The following is a 16841-nucleotide window of genomic DNA, read 5'->3' as shown; positions in this document are numbered from 1 at the left end:
GATTTTCTGGAGTCATTAAAAAACCTTCATCTAACTGCAAAGGAGTTCAAATAAAGGACTTAGTTAGCTGCTGTTAAATCAGTCCTTAGCTACTTCCAAACACACACGTGCTATGAAGTGAACCCACACCACTAACCTCAAAACCCAAGTACCCCCACAACCATGCTCCAAATCTCTTACCGGTCTCTCCTCTGCAATGACCTCTACTTCGCATGCAGGCTGTGGCACAAAGATACCATCATCCAAATTCTCAACATCTGCTTCGGGGGCCTGGGCCTCCTCCATTTGCCTGTTCATTGGGTCTTCCTGAACAGGGTCAGGCATTCTCAGAGTCTTTGGGCTAGGAGCCAGGTCTCCTCCTCAAAACTATAGACTAGACATTAGGAGACTAGACATTAGGAGGAACTTCTTCACAGTTAGTGTGGCCAGGGTCTGGAATGGGCTCCCAAGGGAGGTGGTGCTCTCCCCTACCCTGGGGGTCTTCAAGAGGAGGTTAGATAAGCATCTAGCTGGGGTCATCTGAACCCAGCCCTCTTTCCTGCCCATGCAGGGGGTCGGACTCAATTTATTGAGGTCCCTTCTGACCCTAGCATCTATGAATCTATATGTCCTGGATGCGCCAGGCAGCCCTTTCTATTTCTATGGTAACGCTTTCTATGAGGCTGTCTTGGGGTTGTAGTGAGTGGGCCTACAGGCATTGTGAAAGAATCCATATCCACATCTGTCCGCCTTAGTACAGTCTCAGATAAACAAAGGGGTAATTTGGGGACTTCCAGTCCCGCCCACCTGTCACATTTGCATTGAAGCGTGGTGAGCCTATATACTACTGCCCTTGGCTGGCAGGCACCTGGGGGATCAGCTTTGGGTTCCCAGTGGTAGCATTGGGTGGCAGAGGGCCTGGCTAAGGCATGAGGGTGCTACAGTGTGGGGCTATCTGGCAGGCAGCCTCTGCACTGTAGCACCCTCATGCCCCAACCAGTCTCAGTCACCATCTACTTATACATTTTGGTGGCATAAATTATTCTGCTGTAGAATAGTACTTGTCCCAGAGAGTCCTATGTTACAGAGGAGTTAATTAATTTACTGTGCCCTAATATGGGCACACATGTAGACAGTGATGCTTTACTGTGGAGCTAATTAATCAACTCTACAGTAAAGCACACCTGTAAATGCACCCACACTGTTTTTCTCTCCCCCCCCCCCCCTCCCCATAGCTTGCTGTCATCAGAGGATGACCGTCACAGTTAGAATAAATCATTAGGCATGGTAATAGGGAAGCCATTGATGAGTCTATAGGTGACTGAGGAGTTCAAGCCAAGATCCACATGTTTGATTACTGATGTCATAAATAGTTTTGAGAGGAAGGAGATGTCAGGTCAAAATGTTTTCCCTTCATCTCTCTCATCTGCCTCATTAGTGAGGCAAGTTTGCTCAAAATGCCTCATACATCATGGCTGTGTCTAGACAAAATGGGCATGCACTATGTGACACCATAAACCTGCCTTTGGCACCACATACTGCACATGCAGGTGTTCCCTGCACCACTACCTTACAGCATGCCAAAAAAAAGTGGGCTGGCACACATGGCAGCAGTGCATGCCACCCAAAACTGGAGCCTGGCCAGATGGAGCCATGTTCCGGCTGCTGACCAGGCTCTTAGCTGCAGGCTAAAGCTCCTTGAGGCCTTCAGGACCTCAAATAAGGCTACTAGAGCCAGCACAGTTGCTGGCCCCAGCCTTCCCTACCTTACCTAGGGTAACCTGCTGCATGCCAGAGGGTGCACCACAGGTATGCCCTAGGGACAAGTAACTCTCCCAGCTATTTATGTAATATTGCATTTCTTCAGATTGGTCACCATTATAGAGGTGGGCCAAAGAAAAGATTCAAGAACACCTTGAAGACCATCAGTGAACTTGTAGTATAGGGCCTGTTTTGAAAGCTGCTTGTCAGACATTCTTCAGACTTGTCTTGTCCAAAAGAGCCAGTGCTATATGAACATGGTTTCAATGCTGGTTGTGTTTGCTTGAGTCAGAATATTGGTGTTCTTTCTTCTGTCCTTCCAATTGACCTAAAAGATTTTCCAATGAGAACATTAAAAATATAATGGTAACATTAAGAAAACATAAAACAAAGCAAAAAAAATAAAAACCTTTCAGATGTTTGTGATACACTGTCCAAGTTTCACACTTATATAACACAGTAGGGATGATGACAGCCTGGTAGATGAGAAGTGTGATGCAGGTCTTGACATCATAATCAAAGATATGATTCTGGACATTCCAAACCAGCACTACCAGGCTTTATCTGGTGTTGAATATCATTTATGTTTACTTTTCTGGGAAAAGGTGGCTACCCAGGTAGGGGAAATGTTCAACATTCTCCAAAGACTGCCCTCTAAACTGTAGTGTGTGGAGGAACAGCTGGTTAATATTGGGTTTCTGGTAAAGGATCTTGGTTTTTCTTTATTTTTTTTTAAGTTGACAGTGGGTCCTGGAATTTCATACACTTAACAGAAGCAGTCAAGGGTGACCTGGAGCCCTTTAATTGAATGGATACACATGACACAAATATTAGGACATGGAAAACTGGTATTGAAGGTGATTATCTGCAATATGTCATAGACTGTTTGATGTTAGAGAGATTCCTGTCCATGTGATACTGGATGCCAGACTCCATATGGAAGCCTATTAACAATGAGATGTGGAATAGCTGCAATATAGATGGAAAAGAATGTTGGTGCAACCACACATCCTTGTTCTACTTGAGCTCTAATAGCAAAGGGGTCCATTTCTGAGCCATTTTGCAGGGCAGTTGTTGTTGTGGTGTCATGAAGAAGTCTCATAATGGTAACAAATATTGGTGGATCTTGGTGTTAATCTCAGCACTTCTTCTGCAGCTGTCTAGCAAGAAAGATTATACCTGTTGTACCTCTGAGTGGTCTGAAACCACAAGAGAACTCAGGTCGAATCTCCTCAGCAAGGGAAGTGACTCTGTTAAGGAGAATGAAGGCAAACGTCTTCCCAGCTATGGACAGAAGTGCAACACTACAAGAACTATTGCATTAAATCCATCTTTCTAGAGTATAATAATGATTTTGACATCTCTCAAGTCACTGGGAATTAGGACTGTGCAAACCTTCAGGTGATGATTCAATTCAGAGGAGATTCGGCCCAGTTTGGTGGCTGAATCTCCAAATATGAATCAAATCAGGGGACCAATAAAAAATCCAAATCAATTTGAAGTTCTCTGAATCTTTGGAAAAGATTCAGAGAGCTTTGATGATTCAGACAGTGCCCGGTGGCTGCAGCAGGGAGCTGTAGCTGGACTAGGAGCTGGCAAGTAGGGGCAGGAAAGGCAGGGGGATGGAGAAGTGGGAAGGGAACCATGTTGGGACCCCTGACAGGCCCCCTCCCCTGCCTGCTCCCCCAGCCCCCACTGACCTCAGGCTGCTCCCCCATCCCCCCCCATGGTTGCCCCGCCCACCTCAGCTTCCAGTGCTTTAAAAAAAAGCCCCATTAACCAGATGCTGCTGGGTGAGGGGGCAATCTCCACTGTCCCCCACTGCTCCACACTGCATGGGGGGTTCTTTCATGAGTACCCCAACCTCCCTGCTCCCCCAGCTCCCCCCATGGCTGCCCTGCCCACCCCAGCTCTGGCCCTTTAAGGAGAAAAAAAATGAGAAAAACCCTGGGACTCACGGCTCATGCAGTAACCTTGGGGTTTCAAGAGCCTCATGCAGAGTCCCCCACATGGTGTGTGGCAGTGGGGGGGCAGTGAGGATCACCCCCCAAACAGCAGGAACAGTGAGTCTGAGGGTTTTCTCAGGGTTTTTTTCTTAAAGGGCTGGAACTGTGGAGGGCGGGGCAGCCATAAGGGGGCTGGAACAGTGGGGGGGGTTGGGGGACTTGTGCAGAGCCCCCCACACAGTGTAGTGCAGTGGGGTTCAGCGGAGATGACCCCCTGCCTGGCAGCACCCGGTGAGTTGGGGCTTTTTCCCCTCCCCAAGTGCTGGGAGCAGGGGTGGGTGGGGCAGCCCTTGCCAGGCCTGGAGAATAGGCGGAGGATGGGCCTGGGTGATTCAGAGATTCGGCAGCAGCCAAATCTCTGAATCAGATTTGGCTGAATCAGTTCAGGACAGTGATTTGAATGACCAAATTGAATCATTGTCCCCCAAATCAGCTGAATCCAAATCTGAACTGAATAATAGCCGCTTTGCACAGACCTACTGGCAATCTGTTCATATTTCCAAATTTTCATAATAATGACATGTAGTTCATGCAAGATTTTTTTTCCACCTTGTTTATAAATAGGGCGCTACTGAATTCATGGTGGAAGTGGGCTGCACTGTGGCTCTTTTAATATTGCAAATTCCCCTCCATGCTCCCCCATTGCTCATTGGTGGAGGGGTCACACTTGCAGCTCACTCCTGATCAGTGGGGAGGTAAAAAGCATAGTTTTAAACATGATGCCATTTTTGCCTCCCACTGTTGATTGGCCAATGGGCCCTGGCAGCTCCACTGCTTGCTGCTGAGCAGCAGGGAGGAAAAATGGCACCATGTTTAAAACCATAGTTTTCACTTCCCTACTGATCTACAGTGAGCCACAAGTGGGGCCTTCCACCAATCATCAGTAGGTGTCCATGCAAGGGAACATGCAAGATTAAAGCAGCCACAGCACAGCCCACTTCCACCATGAATTTGGTAGGGCCCTATTTATAAATTTCAGCTAGTATTCCATCAGGACAATATGCTTTGTTGTTCTTCATCTGCTTAATGGCTTTCAAGACCTCTTGATAACTTGGTCGATCTGAAAGGTAGTAATTAATGGGCAGTTTTGAAAAACCTCAATAATATTGTCTTCTACATTAGAACCTCAGTTCAGGAGCTCTTGAATGTGCTCCTCCCACTGTGCTTTGATAGTGGAGCTGTCTTTAAGGAGTGCTGTTCCATTCTTGGACCTCAGAGGGATATCTCCTTGCATGCTTGACCCCTAGATAGCTTTGTTTGCACTGGTTGGTCCCCCTCCCCATATGGGGTAAGCAGAGTGCATACTTAATAGACCTGCTGAATCATCACTGACTCAGTTCCAAGTATAAAATGACCATCATACAATCATCAACACCATATATGTTCATGATCAGGGGCTTCTGGTAATCATTAGCATTTCCCTTGTTATCATTTGCCCATCACCATAGGACTTTCTATTGAAGAATGAAGGAAACCTCAGTGTTGATTTGGACACCAGGGGTAGCCCTACCAGGTGTAAAAAACTCCAGCTAGCATCACTCTCAAGGTAATTGGTAGCACCCAAGCCTCTTCTCCACATCAACATGGTGAGCCTTGAGAAGCTTAGAATAGTCAAGAACTTCAAAGGTATAAAGGGATTCCTTCTAATAATGTTATCTTACATTATGAAAGGTTTCTTAGATCATACAATATATAGTGTCCCAATACCCATCACACATTACTCTGAGCACTTTCTTTTTGCCAGATAACTGATGATTCCTTAAATCAAAAGGTCTGCTTTTGCTGTTGTAAGTCAGATCAGAATGCTATTTTAAAATCTCTCTAATCTTTGACTTCCTTTAGTTTTTAATGACTGCATAACTTTGTAAGGAGCTGAAGACTGTTTTTTCTCACAAGATGCAGATGCCACTGAACTTTTTTTTCTTACAATGCACTGCTATTGTGTTTTTCCTACTAAACAAAAATCTCACTGATTTCAGTGGTGCATATAAATTCTAAGGGGACTTTGACCCATAGAAATAGTACACAATGAAATCTTGCCCAAGAAGTTCACAGAACAATGTTCTAATCACATCAAGCACACCAGTAGCCATTAAATTTTAAATGTGCACGCACCTTGTTATACATTAATGTTAGGTGGCTCCTGGAGCTCTTAATCCCTGAATTATCTGCACATTAACACCTGAAATTATTTTTAAGCACTCTTGAAGTGGCTTAAGGTTATGCCACTCCAGCCTGGTTTATCTCTGATCCATGTTACCCACTCTAGGCTACATGTTAGTGAACTCTGCAAATGGAGATATATAAATCTCACTCTGTTCTTTTTATGTTATCTGAATATGAAGGTATCCCAGAAAGAAATATTTTTAGTTTTCCTTCCATACCCACAATAGCTTTTCTTCCCTTGGCCTGACCTTATTTTTATTTTCCATTATAATGGTCTTTAGGTGAGAGATTGTTAGTCCCACAGACTAAAAAGTCTTCTAATGATCAATTTACAACAACACATGCAAATTGTAACGAGCCTCAGGGTCCATCACCTCAGCACCTGGTGCCGCCTGTGGTCCAACCCACCTGTTGGCTCTTTCCCAGCCTCACCTCACCTCCAGTCTCTCTCCTGCTATGAATTCAATGTTATTTTTTGGGTTGTTGGGGGAAGTGGTCCCTAGGACTGGGGCTAGCCTCACTGACTCCCTCGATGGTTGGCTCTGCCTTCGTGGCAGAGTCCACCTTACCTGGGGTCTATGCTTCCCCCACCTCAAGCACTTCCCCTTTAAGGGAGTGCTCCCTCAGGCTTCTGAGTACCTGTTGGGGCTTCAGCTATGCAAGCCTTGCCCCCTTTCTCTCTAGCCTCACCCTCAGCCTTGGTACACTGTGTAAGACCTCAGGTCCTAGGCATGGGCCCCGACTGGGCAGCAGCCCCTCCTAGGACTCCAGTGTCACCCTGTCAGCCTAAACCCCTCTAGCTTGGATATAGCTATTGTCACTGAATATCACCCAAGCACCTTCACCCATGGCCTTCACCTCTCCTAAAGCCACAACAGGTCCTCTGATAGAAAAACTCCAACACAAAACAGCAAACTAACCAGTCCTAACATAAGCATAAACACACCTGGGAATCTGGGGCTTAAGCCCTGCTTCTCAGGTGGGCTAGCTTCTACCCCTCCAACACCAAAGTACCTCTCTCAATCTGGCTTGGCTCCTTGCTGCAGCCAACTCTTTTCTGGTAGCCCCCCATCCTCCCACAGCCAGGGTCAAACTGACCCTCACCTGGTCAGGGACAGGGCTTACAGGCCCAAGCTTAGTCTTTTTCTGGTCACATCACCAGATCACCTGCACCCAGGGGCCAGGTGCAGCTCATTGCATCATTAACTACCTGATTTTTTTAGTCCTTGGTTCAGTCCACCTGTGCAGCTACTACTGCCATTTCTAGCCTCAAGGTTCAGTAACAGGGTAAGGGATCCCTATTATACATGGGTTATGCAAGTTCCCTTATGCTTCCCTGCAAAGAGGCCTCAGATCTAGCTTGTGGGGAGCAGTTAGGGCCAAGGAAGAATTATGCTGCTAAACACAACCATCTGGACAGCTAGCCAAGAAGTGTTACAATGAAGGCTGCCTTGAATGTGCTGGTACATGCAATGTAAATATCTGTCCACTCATATGAATTCAGACTAATTGATTTTCCATCAGCTGACAAATAACCTTTGATGATTTTTACCCCCTGGGTCCTTTTTGACTATTTTCTTTCTTCTCTGCTACAGTTCTCTGTATTAGCACATCTTGGGTGAGTCTACACAAGATGCTTTACTGCAAAGTACCATAGTTTACTGCACAGTAAGTATGTGTGTCTACACATGCACGTTTACTGCACAGCAAATCTCACTAATCCCAAGTAAATTTGCTACCTGAAAATGCAAGTAGCAAATTTACTCACAAGTAGTTTCTGTGCAGTAGCATTCATGTAGACACCTGATTAGAAGCAAATCTGCTCCCAGTCAGCCGGCCACCAGGGGGCGGGAGATTTACCTTCATGAGTAAACTGCTCCCAGATCTAATGCACATGTAGACACACCCACTAGGTGCATCTACATGTGTGCATTTACTGTGACATAACCAAAATTACTGTGCAGTATGGATGTGTGTCTACACGGTATGCCTGTACTACACAGTAAATATTATGACTTATGCCAACTTCAGTGTAAGTTTGATACCTCCCGATTTGCTACTGCATAGCAATGCATGTGCAGATGCCTTACTGCACAGTAATACTGTGTGTGTGGACTGACTTGGGACTAACTTTAGTCCCAAGTCAGTCCACACACAGTGTCAATGTGTCTTAATACCTGCATTTGTAGACGGTGGCCTACCACACAGTAAAGTTAAGCTAGTGTAAATGTACATGTAGACATGCCCACTGAGTGGTAACTGGATGAAAAATACTACCAAATCAGAACAACGTTTGACACTTTCTTTACCTTGATGTAAATGACTGAGGAGGTAGGCAGTGCAGAATAAGACTCATGGCTTGTGAAAGACAGTCAGTGAGCTTTTAGCCCACAGTCCACCTAGCCTTTCAAAAGGACTTTTTTTTCTATTTTCTTACCTGGCAGGCCCGTTCTTCTAGGCCCTCATTTTAGATGCCCTTCTCTGTGCTTACCTCACAACTCATACATTTCCCCAAGAATATTCATCATCAAGACCCTTTTGTGAATAATGAATAAATCCCTTGCAAAAATCTCCTGGAAAAAGGACTTCAGCTTGAAAGATTTTTACAATACATTTAGAATGCCTATCTGACAGCTGAGTTCAGGATTAAAGTCTTGAAGTTTCAGCAAACCTTTTCTGACTAAGAGAATATTGATTTAAAATTGTCTAATTTAAACTCTGAGTTGGAGAATAAGTTCAAGTTAAATGCCCATATAATGCTAGCTGGTTCTTGTCCCCAAGAAACCAAGGAGAAATTGTTAAATGATAGAACACAAATGTTTTCTCCCTGCCCCAGGCATGTCCTCTACTCCAGCTCCAGACAGTTGGTGCAGAAGCTGGCAATAATGCCTGCTTTATATCAGTTCAGAGTTGCCTCACACTGGAGAAGATCTCATCTGTCTAGTTTGAGTGACATAAAATTGCTCTAAATCTGAAGGAATTCTATAGACTTTTACATCATTTCATTGAAGTCAACAACATTATTCTGGTTTTACAATGGTCTGATTAAAAGCATAATCTGGTCTTCCCATTAGGATTTGTTTATGGATAGACATATATATGTCTATCCATAGCTATATATACAGACTAGCCAGTTGCCCAGAGGGGGAGCAGGCAGGGACAGAGCCCTGGCCCCCACCCCCCACCATTCAGGCCTGCTCCCCATTCCCTCCTACTGCTTGGGGTCTGAGCCTACTCCCCACCCCCACATGTTGGGCCTGGATCTGCTCTCCTCCCCCTGCGTTGGACCCAGGCCTGTTTCCCCCTCCCCCATGTTGGGCCCAGGCCCACTCCCTACCTGCATTTCCTTCTGTCCACTCTGTTTCTGCTGTCTCCAGGGAGCAGGGTGGGAGGGGTGAGGCCAGCTGTGCTGGCCTCATCCCCCTGCTCCATCCCTTGTGTCCCCACCATCATGGCAGCGGGCTGCCTTCTATCAGAATGCTTCTTTGAACTCTGATTGGCTGTTTCAGCCAATGAGAGCACAAATAAAGCATTATTGACAGACAGATGGACAGACTTAGATTTTTATAATATTAGAATATAGAGATATGTATATCTATATATCTATATCTATATATTTATTTATTTACATTTCTATTCTAAAGCATGTTAAGATGATGCAGAACATAATGACATTAAGGAGAAAATTTAATTATTGAAAGCACAGTGACATGAGTTTATTACTGGTACTTGTCAACTAGATTCAGATGATTTCTAGAGTCTTCTAAATCTGTCTTCCTCCTCTCTCCCCCCCTCCCCAATCCCTACCCTTCTCTCTCTCTCTCTTTATGGTTTTCTTTTACACCATGTGTAGTCTTCTGTTAAACATGAAAAATGAGTGCAAATTGGATGTAAAAACACTTAGCATCATATCCTAGCAATTTAATCCATCTTTACACTTATTTCAAAGGAAGCAGAATCTGGTTCTACTGTGCTGATTGGGACATTTTTTACACCTATTTTAAGCATGTAAACATAAAATCTGGCTTTCAGGCAAGAAAAGCTCTGGGTTATGTTTTTCAGAGGCAAAACTGAAGCTGCATTACAAAATGTCCTAGGTTTCAGCTATAACAAAATTGGTACTAATTTATGAAAGCTGCACTAGTGCCTCCAAACCTTTGTCATAAATTATGCATGCAAGCAGGGAAATACTAATGAAAAGAGGGTTTCATTTACAAATGATTACTGCAAATTCAGCAGTCACTATAGTTCTGCTAGGCTAATTTATTTTCTGGTTGAACATGCTGCTTGCCAGGTTCTGGCCATTTATTTGAACTTTGTCTAAGATCAGCTTCTTGTATTTTAACATGCATTATCTTTTTTATCTCAAGAAATGGACATTTTTCTTTTTTAAGTCCTTACTTAAATGAAGTTCCTGAACTCAAAGCTGGCTCTTTTGATTAAAGATTGACTGAGCATTCATCTTTCTTTTACTATATTTGTATTAGGCCTGCAGTGAAAATATTTTGTCTTGCATGTGTTAGAAAAAGTTTGCTACTAAAAAGGTTTTTGATGATTCTATTAATGTGTATGAAATATATAATGATGTAAATACCCCTGCCAGAGCCTGCAATAAGTTTGAGATGATCCTGAAACATCTAGTAATAATTATGATCTACCATAAAGATTTTTGCTATCCATTGAACTAGTTTGATGAGAGACAGTAATTCGGCACTTAAGAAAAAAAAAATACAGTAACACTACAACCACACTAGATCACATAAGGAAATTCAATGATAAGACAAATGTATATGTAATCAAACCTGACCTGTAATCAACATCTGACTCTGACTTCAAGTTATCCAGAAAAGCCATGCATGCTTAGTCCCATTTTATGCAAAATTGTAATGATACCCAACAGAAATTAAACCAAAAAGGGGGAGAGGGGTTCTATGGAAATATTGTTTACTGCAGAAATCATTCTGAGAACCCATACAATTGGTATAGATTGAGGATACCTTTTTCATATGATTTTCATTTTAATCACTTAGAACAGAAAGAGAATTCTCTCCTATACTCTATAAGGCATATTTTCAGTGATTCAAAATTTTGTCAGTATTGAGATTTAGCACATAGGACCATAAGATGAGGCTGGAAGGGACCTCATAAAATCACCAAGTTCAGCCCCTTGCTCAAGGCAACAGCATCCCTTACTGAAACATCCCAGTCAAATGCCTATCTAACCTGCTTTTGAAAACTTCCCAAGATAAATATTTCACAGTTTTTCTTGATTGCCTATTCCAATGCTTGACCATATCCCAGTCAGAAAATTCCTCCTAATATCCATCCTAAATTTTCCTGCTGCAGCTTGAGATCATTATTCCTAGTCCTGTCCCCTAAGGCCACAAAGAAAAGTCCATCTCAATCTCCTCTGTAATCGCCCTTCAGTTATATGAAGACTATTATCAAAGCCTTTCCTGCCCCTGCATCTTCTCTTTTCCAGAATATCTAACCGTAATTCTTTCAGACTTTCCTCATAAATCTTGCCTTCCGGGCCTCTAATCATCCAGATTTGCAATGGACTGTTTCCAAACTGTCCACATCCCTCTTGAAGTGTGGTGTCCAAAACTGGACACAATATTCCAGGTGAGGCCTCACCAGTGCTGAATAGAAGAGAAGAATCCCTGCCCTTGATTTGCAAGTGACATTCCTGTTGATACAACCCAGTGTGCTCCTGGCTCTTTTTGCAACAAAAGTAGACTGTAGCCTTATCAGTCATTCCCCCATCTTTATTTATGCATGCAATTATTCCATCCCAAGTGTAGGACTTTATATTTTTCCTTGTTGAATCTCATATGATTGATTGTGGACCATTTCTCCACTCTATCTATAGTCCTAGTCTCCAGAGTATCTGCAACTCCATCCAACACGTTGTTGTCTGCAAATTTGCTAAGCAGGCACTTGATCCTATCACCCAAATAATTAATTAAGATTTCAAACAATAACCTATGCATAATAGATCTCTGGGGAACCTCACTTGATACTTACTTCCAACTAGACATTTAGCCACTGATGACTACCTGTTGAACATGATGATACAACCAGTTACATATGCACCTTACAGTACTTTCATGTAGTCTGTATTTTTTTAGTTTCCCCATCTAGAATGTCATGAGAGAAAGTGCCAAAAGTTTTACTAATATCAACATATACTGTATCTACTGTTCTTTCCCCATCCACAGAGTCTGTCATCTTATCAAAGAAGGAAGTCAGGTTGGTCAGGCATGATTTTCTCTTGGGAAATACATGCTAGCTTTCCACCTTGGATGGAAAGTAGAATTTTACCCTTACTTGTTAAATTGTCCCTTTTGAGAAGGTTTGGGTACATCTTGAAGGCAATATGCCTCCAACTAATATGAAATCTGTTTTAGTCCAGATGAATACCTCCAAATCTAAATTCTTACCTGAAGAACAACCTGCCTGGGAAAAAAAGTCCTGGAAAAAGGCTCCCCACTCTACCTGGGTCGTCTTCACCTAGGAACTAGGAAGTGATGAGTCTCTTTTAAAAGCAGTAAAGCTCAAAGTTTAAACTTTGTCTCCAACAGATAACCTAAACTGTGGGGACCTATCAAATGCATATACTTAATTTGTAATAATCCCTGCCTTCAACAAGTTTATTTCTTCATTAAACGTTTATGTTAAATAGATTTTAGCATCACCATGAATGTTACTGATGTAAACTGGGATAGAAATTTAGCAGACTGAGTAGTCAGATATTTTATCTTATTAAGGTCTCTTGGCTTATTATCAACTTGCTAGTGTGATCAAATCTGACCTACATCACTTGCACATATTTGAAAACTGAATTTTAATAACTGTTGCATCAGGTTATTATGTGGTCATGTGTATGTACCATTGGTTGAAGACACACCACATTTCCTTTCCTTCACATCAAGTAGCTTATTAACAGCAAATTGATTATGGCTACTGAGCCTAAAAAAAAATGTATTAGTGAATCAAATATGTTGCTACAGGAAACTGTTACTGCTATTCAATTAGTGCATATATGATTACCTGGAAATAGTTTTACATGCTTATTTAATCTCAACACAGTTCAGAATAAGTTACATCACTATCTGTAACACTGTCTGTAATACTCCTAATATGATTATTTTTGTTGTATTAGTTAACAAAATGAAGACAGCAAATCCTAAAGCTGAATTGCAGTAATGAAGGGGAAGGAAGACGTATTCCACTAATATTAGCTTTGCAACAAGAAACAATCTTTTGAAATGGGCAAATAGGATAACACTAAGAAACAGAATGGGTTGACAAGATTGCAAGGATCCAGTAAATCTATTTTTATTTATTCTCTAACACATAATATAATTTCTATCAATACATAAAAAAGCCATGTGGCTAATCCATACTCAGTACTCATGCCTGCAATCAAGGCTACTACAAAGTTAGACATAGATTTATAAGAAAGGAAGACGGGACAATAGAAGCTAATCATCCTGTGTGAAGTTTTATTCCAGGTTTCAATTAGGACATCAGCTGGTTTATCAGCACAATTCATTTTCAATGATGTTGCTAAGATACCTGCCAAAATACTCAAGGAAGTCACAATAGTTCTTGCTGCATCAATTTAAATGGTCTATGAACATTCTTCAGCAATTAGTCTATTCTTACAAGAAAAAATGTATATATGAAGGGAAGACTGTTATCTGAAACTGAGGGCTTAAAATAACAGATTTTAAGATTTGAAGGTTGTTATTGTATTGCTTTTTACTATTTGATTTGCAGTAGTGTTTATGGGTGCCTATAGATGTGCAGTGAGGCTGCTCCAATGCGTTGTAAATCCAGTGCATTGGAGCAGACTTGATTCATTGAGTCTACTGGAGTGTAAAAATTAACAGACTCCAGCAGCGTCCAGCCTCACATGTATCGTATCAGTGTCCCTGTGATGAAAAATGGTGGCAAAGCGCTTTAAACTGAAGCTCATTCAATTAGTTTTATTTCAAAGCACCCCACCACTGTTTTTCAGTGCAGGGACGCTGATACACATGATTCTTGGGTGCTTTTTAAATAGCATGGCTTGCTAATTAAAGCACCCCACCACCACCTGGAGCACATCTATAAATGCCCTATAAATCCCAATCCGAGCTTGGAATACCATTAAAACAGACCAGGAGCTTAGGGTTTGAGTGCAGGAAAACAAAGCAGTGAAAATGAGGCAAAGCAGGAAACAATTTATACAAACTGCCTGGCCCTTGCAGAAGCTTTTCTAAACATCACACCCAACATGACTTTTTATAAGCATAGATCTGAGGGAACATTCTCCAGGTTAAGGGAAGTTATTCTTATGCATGGGGGAAAAAGTGGTAAAAATTTCCATCTAAAACCTAAAGTACAAGTAACTTTGGACAAATATGTTCTGTAAAGACAAATGTCTCACTTTCCATCTTATTTCACTAATAAACAATACAGGATTGCATTTCTGAGGGAAAAGAGATAGGGGACAACAGCCAAAATTTGAAAACTCAAGATGAGTTTCCTCATCCTTCCCCTACATTCCAACTGGGGCAGATTATGGTAAAGTTTTGTAAATATGTGAACTGTGGATTTTTCTTGTTTTGTTTTATTTTACAATAATGTTCCATACTTCAGGCTTCCCATTTTCTTTTACAGTAGGAAACAATGGGTTAAAGTTGCCCTGAACTAATACCCTGGAGTGAAGGTAGCTCTGTGCACTATAGTGCCCCAAGCAGCTAGAGAATGGGCTATCAAGAATAAAATGAACCAATTCACAAACGAAGACACCCTGGAACACCACTGAATTCAGGCCCTGGCACAGAGGTGTCCCAGGAGGGACAGCAAAGATGAGCTAATGGCAGAAACTGCCTCAAAAGGGGAACTCCAGAGACTCAAGCAGGAGAAGGCAGGACAAGGAGAACCTGAAGACACAGACAGAAGTTATGTTTTTCATGTTATCAACCCTCTGAAAGTGAGTTAAAGACATGTCATGACATGTGCATGGCTATAGAGAGCTTTTAAAGTGGCTGATCATGCAACAGATTAACCTTTATCAAATGAGATACCAGATGAAGGTGCTTAAAGCATCTTAAGGAACTTGTGTTCCCTAAGGTTAATTTGCCACACAATCGGGGCTGAGATAATGCAGCCCAGCTCCACCCTGGGAGGGCGGGGGAGAGGGCTGGGGGAACAAGCTGCCAGCTGGGGTTTGCCCAGCCTGAGCTGGAGGGTGGGCAGGTGGATTGGATCCTCCCACACACCTCATGCCCACCCCCTCCCCCCAAAGCTCTTCCACTCTCCCCAGTTCCTGCTGGCAGCCCCAGAGCTGGGCAAGACGAGCAGCTCCTCAGCTTCAGGCAGGCTCCTCAGGCTCTCACAAGCAGGATCGATCCACACCACAACCCAACAGGTGAACATCTGTTGGGTTGGGGGGGGGGGTGCTCTAATTTATGGTACTTTATGTAAAGCACTATGAGTTAGAGCAGGGGGCATGCATGTCTGTCAGCACCCTGAGAGTCTTGAAAAGAAAACAGCCTGTGCTGCCAGCCTAACTGAAACTCTGAGTGCTTTATGCACTAGGCATTGTGACCCAAGGACTCTGCCAATAAATGCTGTTTTTGTTTAAGAATTGCCTGCTTCTCTGCATGTTACTCTGGGAGTAATCAGAGAAACAACCATTTTTTTTCACATGAAAAGTGCACTTTTCCTCCACAATCAGCTGGTCGAAATTAGCTTGTACTATATTTGAGAAATACAGATATCAATGGGTCTGGAAATATGGCAGTGGAGGCTACAGCAATTAATACTGCCACCACTCTCCATCACCATATTGCCAAACCCCAGATAGATGACAGATATCATGCACCAGATCGGGCCAGTGTGTGGGCTCACTCCACAGTGAAATTCAACACATGGCCCTGGACCCACCCCACAGGGACGGACCCAGTACATGGACTCAAGCCCAGGGGGCTGGATTGGGCCAGCATCCAGTGTTGGTCTTCAGGCCCCATTTGGTGTGCAAGGCTGACAGTGGGCTCAGGAGCAGGTTTGTCAAGCTGCCACTGAGTTCCTTAGGTACTACAAGGTAAGGTTTGTGTTTGTCCATGATGCCTTTCAAAAAGAGAGTGCAGAGTTATATTCCTGGACAAGAAAATACAGTATTTTAAAGTCTGGGGGTCCAAGGGAAGGCCTCCTCAGGGGAATTTATGGCAGTCATTTATATAAAATGATAGGAATGGATTAATTCCTCCATGTCAAAGTTTTTTAAAATAAAAAGTTTAATTACAATATCAAATATCATGTATTAGTTTACTACCATTTTAAAATTTAATTTTACATTAATTTCAATGCACAAATATAAGACTAAATGGCAAGGAAAGGAGGGTTTTTTGACTCATATAACTCAGCCTAAATTGTCCCTAAACTGAAAGCCTTTTAAATATCTACACCTCCTCTAAGATTTTTATGTTCATGAACTACCTTTATCATGCTACACATTATGCAAAAGAGTTCTTTCTTCAAATAAATGTATAGAACAGATGGCTGAACACAAGTAAAAATGAGATGATTAGCTCACACATATATATGTATACAAGGCAGTAGATTGTCTAGGAAGTATTTAGATACATACACACAAATGGAATACAATAAACTGATGGACATAGATAGCATAACAATCTTCAAATATATAAAAGATCCCTGTGAAAGGAAAGATTACAAACTGTAGGCCTGTGCAAATAGGGAAATATTCAATTCAGATCTGGATTTGGCTGATTCAAAGGCCAGTGATTTGATTCAATGATTTAAAGTCACTGTCCCCTTTTGATTTGGCCGAATCAGAATTGAAGATTCAGCACTGATTCAGTGCTAATTTGGAGATTCCAATCGGGGGGGGGGGGGGGGGGAGGGCGCCCG

The sequence above is a fragment of the Alligator sinensis genome, unplaced genomic scaffold, assembly GCF_000455745.1.
Source record: "Alligator sinensis unplaced genomic scaffold, ASM45574v1 scaffold272_2, whole genome shotgun sequence".
In the NCBI taxonomy this organism is placed as follows: domain Eukaryota; kingdom Metazoa; phylum Chordata; order Crocodylia; family Alligatoridae; genus Alligator; species Alligator sinensis.
The sequence above is the reverse complement of the archived record's forward strand: the minus strand, read 5'-3'. Positions refer to the sequence as shown.